Here is a 10,765-nt window from a genome sequence, read left to right on the forward strand (position 1 = left end):
TTTTTGTTTTTTCTTTTTCTAGTATGTAGTCCACAGAATAATGGACCCATCATAATGTCCAAGTACTTTCCCCCAAACATGTAAAAATGCCAGGTTATGACAAAGGGAAATTAAGATTGCAGATAAAATTAAGGTTGCTAATTAGTTGACCTTGAGATGGGAAGATCATCCTTGATTATCCCAGTCAAGGTAATGCCAAGTGTCCCTATAGGTGGCAAAGATAGGGAGAAAGGGAGTCAGAGAGAGCACAGCATGAAGAGGTCTTGGCCAGATGTTGCTGGCTTTGAAGATGGCAAGGAGGCCATGAGGGGAACCATACAGAAGAACCCTTGAAGCTGGAAACAGCAGAAATCAATTCAACCCCCAAAGGCTCCAGAAGGTGCTGACACCTTTTTGTTTGTATTGGACTTAGCCCAGTGGTACACATTACTGACCTCCAGAAATGTAAGATAAATTTGTACGTGTTTTTTAAGACACTAAGCTGTGGCAATTCCTTATAAAAAGGATAGGTGAGTATTACCCTGGAAAGTTAACACCCGTCCCTCTAAGGTGAGAAAAATATGCACACAGAAATGATACTACATGCCTGTTACTGTTCTAGACACTTTCCCTGTCCTTCATTTCATCTTTACTACCCATTTAAGTAGATATTATTATTATTATCACTTTAAAGATAATTATTGCTTAGAAAGCTTTGGGCATTTGTCAACATTAAGAAAGTGAGGCGATAAGGCCAGTGATGGGGAAAATGGGTGACAATCTAAATTGGTCTGACGCCAAATATAACACAATTTCCTGTTGTGTTATTCCAGATTTTTGATTTGCATTCTCATATGCAATGAGTACAATGACTGAGGCTGAGATGAGTTTAGTGACCTGCTTGAGATCACACAGCTGGTTGTTCAGAATCCAAACACTATGGCTTTCCCACCGTCTCTACTGCCAGCGTGCAAGACCAATCTCTGAAAAGCTGACTTGATATCTATGGCACAGCTGCCTCATTTTGGCAGAACTACATAGGGAAGCAGAGAGTTCAGATCTGTTTTACATCATCTTGATGGAAAATGGTTGAAAGAGACACCATTGGCATGAATTCCTCATTTCTCCATCATGAAGCAATCCTGGACTTTGAATTATTTTAAAGGCAGGCAAACTCATTTAATGGTTGCCCAAGTTTATTCTCCTAGCTGTGAAACATTTTACTGCAGCTGCTAAAATATTTTGGGAATATGCAATTGTGTGTCCTTCCCTTGGGCATAATGTATTACAGATGCATCAGAAGGTCTTGTCTGTTTTCTCTAGCAATTATTTTTCCATTCTCACTCCCACCTGCATTTTGAAAGGAGGCAGGCAACTATAATAATTTAATATTATTTGTATTTTAAAAAGGGCACAAAGGTGGGATAATTATCTCTCTTACCCCTGTTTTTCTACCAGTAATATTCTTCCACTCATCCTTCTCAATACTCCCAGTCAGTGGATTATTCTTTAGAATCACATTCATCGAGAAATCACTTCTATTAAATTGAAAACATTTGTATTAGTTCCAACTAGTAAAGAGATATAATAGCTATTATTACTATTAAAAGAAAAAGAAGAGAAGAGTAAAGTTTTTAGAACTCTCTTGTGCTTGGGAACACCTAGTCTTAGGGAAATCATTTCATTTCTAAGAATGAGAGAGAGGTGTGTGGAGAGGAAATTCCATAATCATTACTGAGCTAAAAGTGCTAAAAAATGCCGTAATGGAAAAATGGGAAGCTTAAAACATCTAATTGTACCAGCAATGTGCTTTCTGTAGCCCAATTTCAATATTTTACCCTTAGGAGTTTACTAGAAATTTTCCTACACACTGGATAGATAGACAGGTAGATAAAATCAGAATTGACGGACAATGGCTTCATGAGGCAGCCATGTGCATGATGTAACATGAATTTAATCAAACTTTCTTGGAAGATAATGTTTGTGATGAATTCTCAAGATGAGAGAAAATAAAACTGTACAAGTAGGAGCTGAGTGGTCTGGTTTATCACCTAAATCCAGCTCAAATTGATATTGAGCCCTGATGGAGAGATGATCACCCTCAATGTCTGATGAAAATGTTTAGTTGAGATTATTTATGGAACTCTGAGAAAGGCAGTGCTATTTAAAGGAGCAGATAACATTGTGGTCCACCTGTAAGGAGACGTTGCAGTGTAAAAGGATATGACTACATTTGTTGCATGTGTTAAGCCTTCTAATCATCTTTAAGAAATAGACCCTTACTCTCCCCATATTTTTCATGTGAAAAGTTACTTTACTTTTCATGTAAAGTAACTTGTACATAACCCAATAGCCAGTAAGTCACTAAGCTGGGCTTTTAAATATACCAGACTAGCTCCACCAGGTTACCTATTTTACTTCATTTGCCCACATCTAAACATTTTTGACCGATGATAAAAAATAAAATAAAATCCATAAAATGGATAACAGTAGTCATTGACTTTTTATGAATGCGTATATGTATGCTACAACTAAAAGCTCTGATAATCTTTTTAAACTTTTTAATTATAATGCAGATATTTAAAAGAAGTGACAACAGTCTGAAAAAAACCCGTGTAGTTTTCAGTCAACTTCAACAACTATCAAATCATGGCCAATCCCTACCCACCTCCCACCCACATATTTTTCTGAAACAATTCCCAGACATTTGATTTTATTTGAAGATGTAGTTAATGGGAATTTTCTACAGAGATCCAGGTGTGAGATATCTGGAAGTAAGAATAAAGGTTGGCAGACACTGTAAAAAACAAGAGAGAGAGGCAAAGGCTTCCAACAGGATTTGGAAGGCTTGTAGATCAGAGGGCGTATGGCAAAGCCAAAAATAACTGTGGCCAAGTAGGTCTAGGGGAGACTCCATGGGTAGAAGCAACTTGACCTATGTAAAGTTAAGTCACTCAGTCATGAAAACAGAGGTGTCAACGTTTTTGTAACAAATAAAAAAGCAACCATTCCTCAAATAAGTTTGGGTGTAGATGATCATTATGCCTCATTTCTCATTTCTCATCTCTTACCAAGACTGGTTTTCCCACTGTGGATCTTCAGATTAGCAGACAGCACCATGAGATGAGTGTGCAGAACTGTAACTGAACTTCAGCACCTGGAACCACCTAAGACCATAGCGAGATAGGTGAACACCTTGCATGCTTCACCACTTTGGCTTAGTGCTGCTTGCAGGGGTAGAAACAAAGGTGATAATCATTCTCTCTAAAATTCTCTTTCTGACACTTAGAACAAAACGAACTGTAGTGTAATGGAAAGTCTCCTTTTACTATTTCTGACACAAATTTGAGTGTTATACAACAGGAAGGGTTTGACACTGTAATTTAAAATGACAAAGGGAAGTGAGCAGTGAGATATGCCTGAATGTGATATTCCCCTTGGACTTTACCATCCCAGCATCATCAGAAGCTGTCACATTGTGTGAGGTGCTAAATGTAGATTAAGGTAGAGCAAACATATTTTCACAGCAGGTTAAGAACATAGAGTTCTGGGAATAGAGACCACGTAGGAACTAAGCCTTGGAAATCTATTGATCTTTTTCGGCACCCATAGTTTCCAGCTTCCTTGGTATAATGGGTAAAAAACAACTGTGTTGTACCTGGCTGTATTTGAATGCATTGAATAACTAACAGGTATACATTTTAGAAGCTGGGTTGGAAGTATGGACATTGTTTTTAAAGCTGGAACATACTTTAAAAAATAATGAATATAACTGTTTTCCACATAAAATAGATAGTGAAAACAAAAAAGAAAATTTAATTTTAAAAACTCAGCGTTTAAAACTGAATTATAAAGAAGGCTAAAGAGTGAAGTGATGGGCATATTAAACCATGCTAATACAAGGTAGATATTTATAATGGCAGCATAATATGAATCATCACTATGGTATTTTGACAGATTTTCATGTCAAACCAACTCCAAAATACAATCACCATTTTAAATGTAATGCTTATTTTGAATAGAGAAAGGGAGAAAACCAGTGGGTGGAGGGGACCAATACGAAGATGAGATTTTAACCAAGGAAAGTGTTTCTGGGAAGTGCTTTACAAACATGGTGCATCATTATACTCAAATGCTAACACTTTATTTTTTTTTTCAAGAAAAGGAAGCACAATAAAATAAATAACTTAAAATTTGAAATTATGAACAGATTAGGTTTACCAGAATGCAGCTTGTGATTAATCACTGATGATGAGGATGACAGTGACAACAAGGAGAATTCAGATAATGCAGACAGTGGTGTCCATGGTGATGGAAGCAACTTGAATTGAGGATTGTACAATTTAACACTTTTAGAAATAAATGTGTTTTATTGAAAATATTGTTATTATTATTATTTTGAGACTAAGTCTTACTCTGTCATCCAGGCTGGAGTGCAGTGACACAATCTTGACTCACTATAATCTGCACCTCCTGGGTTCAAGCAATTCTTCTGATTCAGCCTCCCAAGTAGCTGGGATTATAGGCACCTGCCACCTCACCCAGCTAATTTTTTTTTTGTATTTTTAATAGAAATGGGGTTCCACCATGTTGGCCAGACTGGTCTTGAACTCCTGACCTCAGATGATCCACCTGCCTTGGCCTCCCAAAGTGCTGGGATTATAGGCATGAGCCACTGTGCCCAGCCTATTGTAATGACTTTTAAACTGCAGATCTTGTGGTTTATTTATTCATTACTAAACTTAATTATATAATTAATAAACATTAATGAATTAAATTTATTTTATTGGTTTAAAAATTAAGGCAATGCTGTCATATGATTGCCTGTATGTAATATTATTAACCTTCTTGAAGAAAATTTTATATTCGTGAAATGAGCACTATACAAATATGGCATAGTGAGAATAGATCGTCTCATACTGTTAACTGAAGAACATGTTCTTTATCCATGCTTTGACTACTAGGGAAATGTGTTTGAAATGTAGGCAACGCATTGGCTTGTTTCTAGTTGTGATCTCATGTAGCCTGTGTAATCTTTGGGAATTTTCCTAGTGCAAAATAAAGTACTTATTTTTGAAAGCCACTGCTGGGGCTGAGATAAATGCGTTTTCATATAAATATTTAAAGAGCCCTGAAACTTTCATGTTAACAAGAGGCAACTTATCAATAGCTATGTGCGTCTACTCCCCAAGCCTAAAGAAGCTGTTACTAATTGGAGACATGATAGTGCATTAGAATAAGTGATTCAGGTTGCAAAAAATAGTTCTGATTTGAAAATACATTGCTGTATAATAAAGCGTATTCACATCATGATGCAAATTTATCTTCTAAAACGCATCCAATATTTAGGTTAGCATCTTCTAATACGCATCCAATATTATGGAGCAAAAGAAAAAGAAAAGAATTATTTGGTTTGCTGGTTATCTCATTATAGTTATTTCATTGTGTGTGCTTTGCTAGTTTCCATATGAAAATAGTGTAGAATTTGTGCATGACTGAAAACTTTTCAGCAGCAGCAATTTCATGCTATAGACATTTTTTTTAATCAAAACTCTTTTATACTTCTTGTTCATATTACAAATAGATGACAAGCAGCTGAGACCGTGTTTACCCACTCACATGAGTGCTAATTTTCAATCACGCTCTCTCAAAACTGGCTCTCATTTAGGTTTCTACATAGTATAGTTCTGTAAAATTATTAGAAGTAATAAAGAAACAAATTTAATTCACTGTGATGCCATTTTCTAAAACATAAGTAATGCTGATTTGGGATTTGTGAAGATATTAAGCAGTAATGAAACTTGAATCCTCCATACTGGGAAGTCTTTTGATTAGCTGAAAAATATGGTCATGACTTTAGTGTGTCTCCCCAAAGCTCCTAATTCTATCATTTCCGCCCTTCATTGTCTCTTATTCTTTAACACAAATACTTATGCAAAAAAAGAAGGAAGAAGACTTCCAACATAGATGAATTAAAAGTGTGTTCAAGTTTCAATAGAACAAAGTTCTTCTGGAACTGAATTTAGTATAAAGCAGATTCACCTCAAAGTCAATTCAAAAAATGATATTATTGAAAGCACCAAAAGGACGTAATTATAGCATTGTCCTGTGGTCCGGACCCTGAGGCCAATTTCAGAGGGAAACTCCATTGAAATATGAAATCAAATATAAAATGCACCTTTTCAAGAGCAATTTCATTAATCTTATTGGCACAGAAAAGTTTTTTGTTTTTGGCTATTATAGCAACTTACTTCAATTAGTAAAAGTGACCTTCTTACTACAATGAAGCTTTCTAATGTGATACTTTATTCAATCAAAAGATAAATGAAAACTGTAAGTCCATATCTATTTTGTATATCAAATATAGAAGATAGTATGTAGTTTAATTAAATATATTTTAATATTTTAAAAATATTTCTCTTTGATTCTAACATTGCTGGAAGATTAATTATTTTTATAAGAAGCTAAGTAATGTGATGACCATGTCATTAAGCTATTCCTATAATCACCATAAGGCTGTGTTGGACCTTCTCTGTGAGGAACCCTGTATTTTAGCCTGGATATGATCTCCCTAAAGGAGAGCTGTGGAATTCTACGGCTAATCTCAAGCCAGAAAAAAATATTGTGTCACATCACACAGTAATGAACATTATCCAAGAAAATAAATTATTAAAACAGAGGGTTTTTTTCATTACTTCAAACAGAAGGTTGTAACTTTGCAAGCAAGTCAATGTATCCGATTTCTCATATCTCTTTACCTTTGACCTCCTGCATGTGTGTGTGTGTGTGCGTGCGTGTGTGTGTGTGTACGTGTGTGTTGTATGTCTGTATGTATGTACTGTATCTAAACTTCTTTCTCATTGCGTGATTTTTTTTCTTTTTTTTGAAACAGAGTCTTGCTCTATCACCAGGTTGGAGTGCAATGGTGCTGTCTGAGCTCACTGCAACCTCTGCCTCCCAGATTCAAGCGATTCTCCTGCCTCAGCCTCCTGAGTAGCTGGGACTACAGGACCATGCCACCACGCCTGGCTAATTTTTATATTTTTAGTAGAGACATGGATTCACCATGTTGGCTAGGATGGTCTGGATCTCATGACCTTATGATCTACCGGCATCGGCCTCCCAAAGTGCTGGGATTAACAGGCATGAGCCACTGCACCCACCCCTTTCTAAACAATTTCTTTGTAGTATTTAAGAACACTTAGCAGTTTGGCCATTTTGTGGCATTTCATTCTTGAGTTGATTATAGTTGATTTCAATATATGCTATAGGTCAAGGGATAAGTGGGCACAAGAAATCACATATATTGAAGTCCTCAGAACATTATTATAACCCTCTGTTTTTAATTAGGAAAGGCACCTTTTTAGAATTGGTGTCTATATTACCACTTATAACTTTGCGATGACCACCCTTTCATATCCAAATTACAGTGGCCTGGCCCAGGACCAGTCCTGCTCAGACACTGTGCAAAGGTGAGGCTTACTTCTGCCTTTGTCTCTGTTGGCTCTGCCTGTTCCAGAAGCACTGGAGCACCTGGGGCCATAGGACAGAGGGTACTGTGTGGGCTCCTAGGGCCGTGGGATAGAGGGTACTGTGTGGGCTCCTACATCTTCTTCCTGAACTGACACCTTACCTCACTGTTTGATGAAGCAAGAGGAAGCAACTCTGCTTACCTACTTCATGTCTAAATGATTTACTGTGTTCAAAGAGCTCTCAGGACATTCTCAGAAGTGGTTCTCCTTCTTCTTTATTTTCACTGAGAGTAAGATAAAGCTACTCTCTAGATATTAGATTCATATTGCTTTTACATAATTTCATGCATGTGCTCCCAAACTATAAATTTAACTCATAGAGATACTAAAACATGGAAACAATAAATATAAAGTTCTTGGTGAAGCAATATCAGTATCACATTTTAGTTTCTACCATGTGGTTCACACTCAAGGAGGACCCTTTTCATATAGGGTCCCTTGAGGCACTTTTCCCATAGTAATCACATAAACACATATTGTTTATGTATTATGCCTGATTTATAAAAATAAACATATTCATTATGAAACTTCATAATTCCTCCAAAGTAGCAATGTTGGAACCCTACCTGCAACCTCTCAAAGCAGTGTTTTTGTAGTTGTTGTTTTGCTTTGTTAATATTTTGTCTTCTTTTTCTTCAGGGATGAGCAGATCATATTTTTTTTAATGTAGCATCTGATTTAATAGTGGCTTGCATTTATGGCCCACATTACCAAGAAATACCCATCTTTAAGAGTAGAATCCCATTTGGCCCTGTTAGCTAGTCACCTGTGAGAGTAAGGCAGTAACTGAGCATGACAGAGGACTCAGAGTCACCCCTGCCATCGTGATGGATAACTAGGAACATCCGTCCATCAAGGGAAATGTTTCATCATATTTGCCAGACTGTTGAAATCGTTATTTTCCTTTCTTTCTCCCTTGTTCTTTCACTTGCCTTCCATCTTATTCCCATTCTAACTTGCTCTATTTTTCTAAAAGCATTAAATCAATTTAAATGTAATGTAATGCTACCCTTCATATATTTGAACATCAAACATGATTGCTCTTTACCGGGCAGTCTCTATCTCTTAGGTGATAAATCATAAATAACTTCCAAGTCACTGGCTATAGATAGGTGATTAGATAAACAATTTTCAAACATTATTTGGTTTTTCATAATACTCCAATGTGTAAGGTATAAGTAGACCCATTTTCCAGATGAGGAATCAGAAAATTCAAGAAATCTTCCGAAGTCTGTAAGTATTAGAGCTAATATACAGATTTAGTTTGGCAGAAACAAATATGTCTTTGTTTTGTCTTGTTTTGCTTTTTACAAATAATAATTGCTTTTTTAAAAGAAAAGCTAATCATAAATTATTGACAAATTATTTCAGAAGTAATAATGATGCACTTTAAAATGCATTTAATATATTCTGACTGTATGCCAGACATGTTTTAGGTAATAGATATACAGTTAGAAAATAAGCATATATCTACCTTTATATAATTTAAATTTTCCTAGTGGCAGACAAATAAAAACACCTAAGTAAAAAAATAATATGTTAGATTGTGTAAGTGCTAGGACCAAATAAATAAAGAAGAGGGGATGGGTCCTAAGTGGGGGGAGGGGGGGAGAGAGAGAGAGAGAGAGAGAGTGAGAGTGTGAAAATCAAAGAAAATAAGTAGTATGCTATTTCAATAACATCTGTTGTTGAGTTGATAAGACAGTGAACCTTGGTTCATGCAAAGGGGTGAGAAAGGAGCCACTTTTGATTGAGTGCAGGCTGTGTGTTTGCAGAACAGCATAAAGAGACAATGGGTGGGAAATTGTGCTCAATTTCAAGAGTGGAAGAAATGCATCATAAAGCTATGAAAGGTCATGGTGATGACTTTTCTTTTATGCTGAATAAGTTAGGAAGCTACTAGAAGGTTATGAGTGACACAGTCTTCTTATTTTGAAATAATAACTCTGGGTGCTTTTTTGAGAATAACTATTGGTAACGAAGGGGGAAATAAGGGAAAAGAAGTAGGATGCTATTTCAGTAATACCTTAAAGGGATATGGTTTCCTGGACCAAAGCAAGGTTGAAGGATCAACGAAACAGAAAAATCATTAAGGAACTATGGGGGCAAATATTGGAAAGACTGTCTGTAGATTTTAAACTCATCCAAATTTTTAGTAAGACAATAAAAAATAATGAGACAATGATCCAGATAACAAAATATTGAAAGGATGGAGGAAAGGCGAGCTGGAGACTTGGATAATTGTGACAAGATAGCAAGTGGTAGAGAGTGTGAGGGCATGAGCTCGTGTTTGGAGCTGCTAGGGAACATGGAGGTCTCCACCCTTTCCCCCTTCACATTTTTGGCGCTGTGACAGAATTTCCGAGACCCTGCATCTTGTACCTCTCTACGATCATTTCCCAGGAGATCTTTTTGTCCAGATGACCAATTCTTAATCTGATATTCCCTTCACCTGAACTTTATTTTCCATTCGCTTTTCTATTTGGAGATTTTTCTACTTCATATCCTTTCTATTTTCTACTATTTCACTTTCTTTGGTTTCTACTAAAGGGGTATCTGTCTCTCCGCAAAATGTCTTCCTTATGGTGTTTGCTTTGTCTGAGCTTCTTTCTCCCCCATATATTATACTTATTTTCATTGTAATCAACATGCTTTTTTTCCTCTGCACAAGCTGTGCTTTCTGCAAAAAGACCTGTCCTCAGTTTCTTAATTATTTATTCAGGTAATAACAGGTTGAAGTATGACAATGAGGGAGAAATTGCTGCTACTGCTATATTAAGAAGTAAATATGTAGTTTAGGTTCCTTTGACTATTTTCTCCCGAAACTCTGTCCTCCTCCTTCATGGTCTCAAATAGCTCTACTTGTATTACAAATCTAGTCAACTTTCAGTCAAGTTCATTGCAGACCACCTGGATAATCTTACTTTTTTTTTTCATGCTTTCCTCTACCTTGACTTTTTCCATTGCTCTTGAAAAAGATGTATCATAAACACTTATATTTTCATTTAAAATAAAAATTACAAATTTAAGTCAACTGCAATTATTTGCATAATGGTAAATGTAAAATGAAATTTTGCTTCATGAGGATAGTAAATTATAGAAAATGAAAGATAACCAGATACTTCTTGTTTTGTAACTTGCTTTGTGATTTGGGGCAAATATCTTCGTATCTCTAGGATTCTGCATGCATCAAATGTGTTGGCAGAAAGTGTCTCCTTTCCCCAGGCTTCCACGTGGTGCAGTGAGGACAGAGG

Source organism: Cebus imitator, unplaced genomic scaffold (assembly GCF_001604975.1).
Source record: "Cebus imitator isolate Cc_AM_T3 unplaced genomic scaffold, Cebus_imitator-1.0 Scaffold14, whole genome shotgun sequence".
NCBI lineage: Eukaryota > Metazoa > Chordata > Mammalia > Primates > Cebidae > Cebus > Cebus imitator.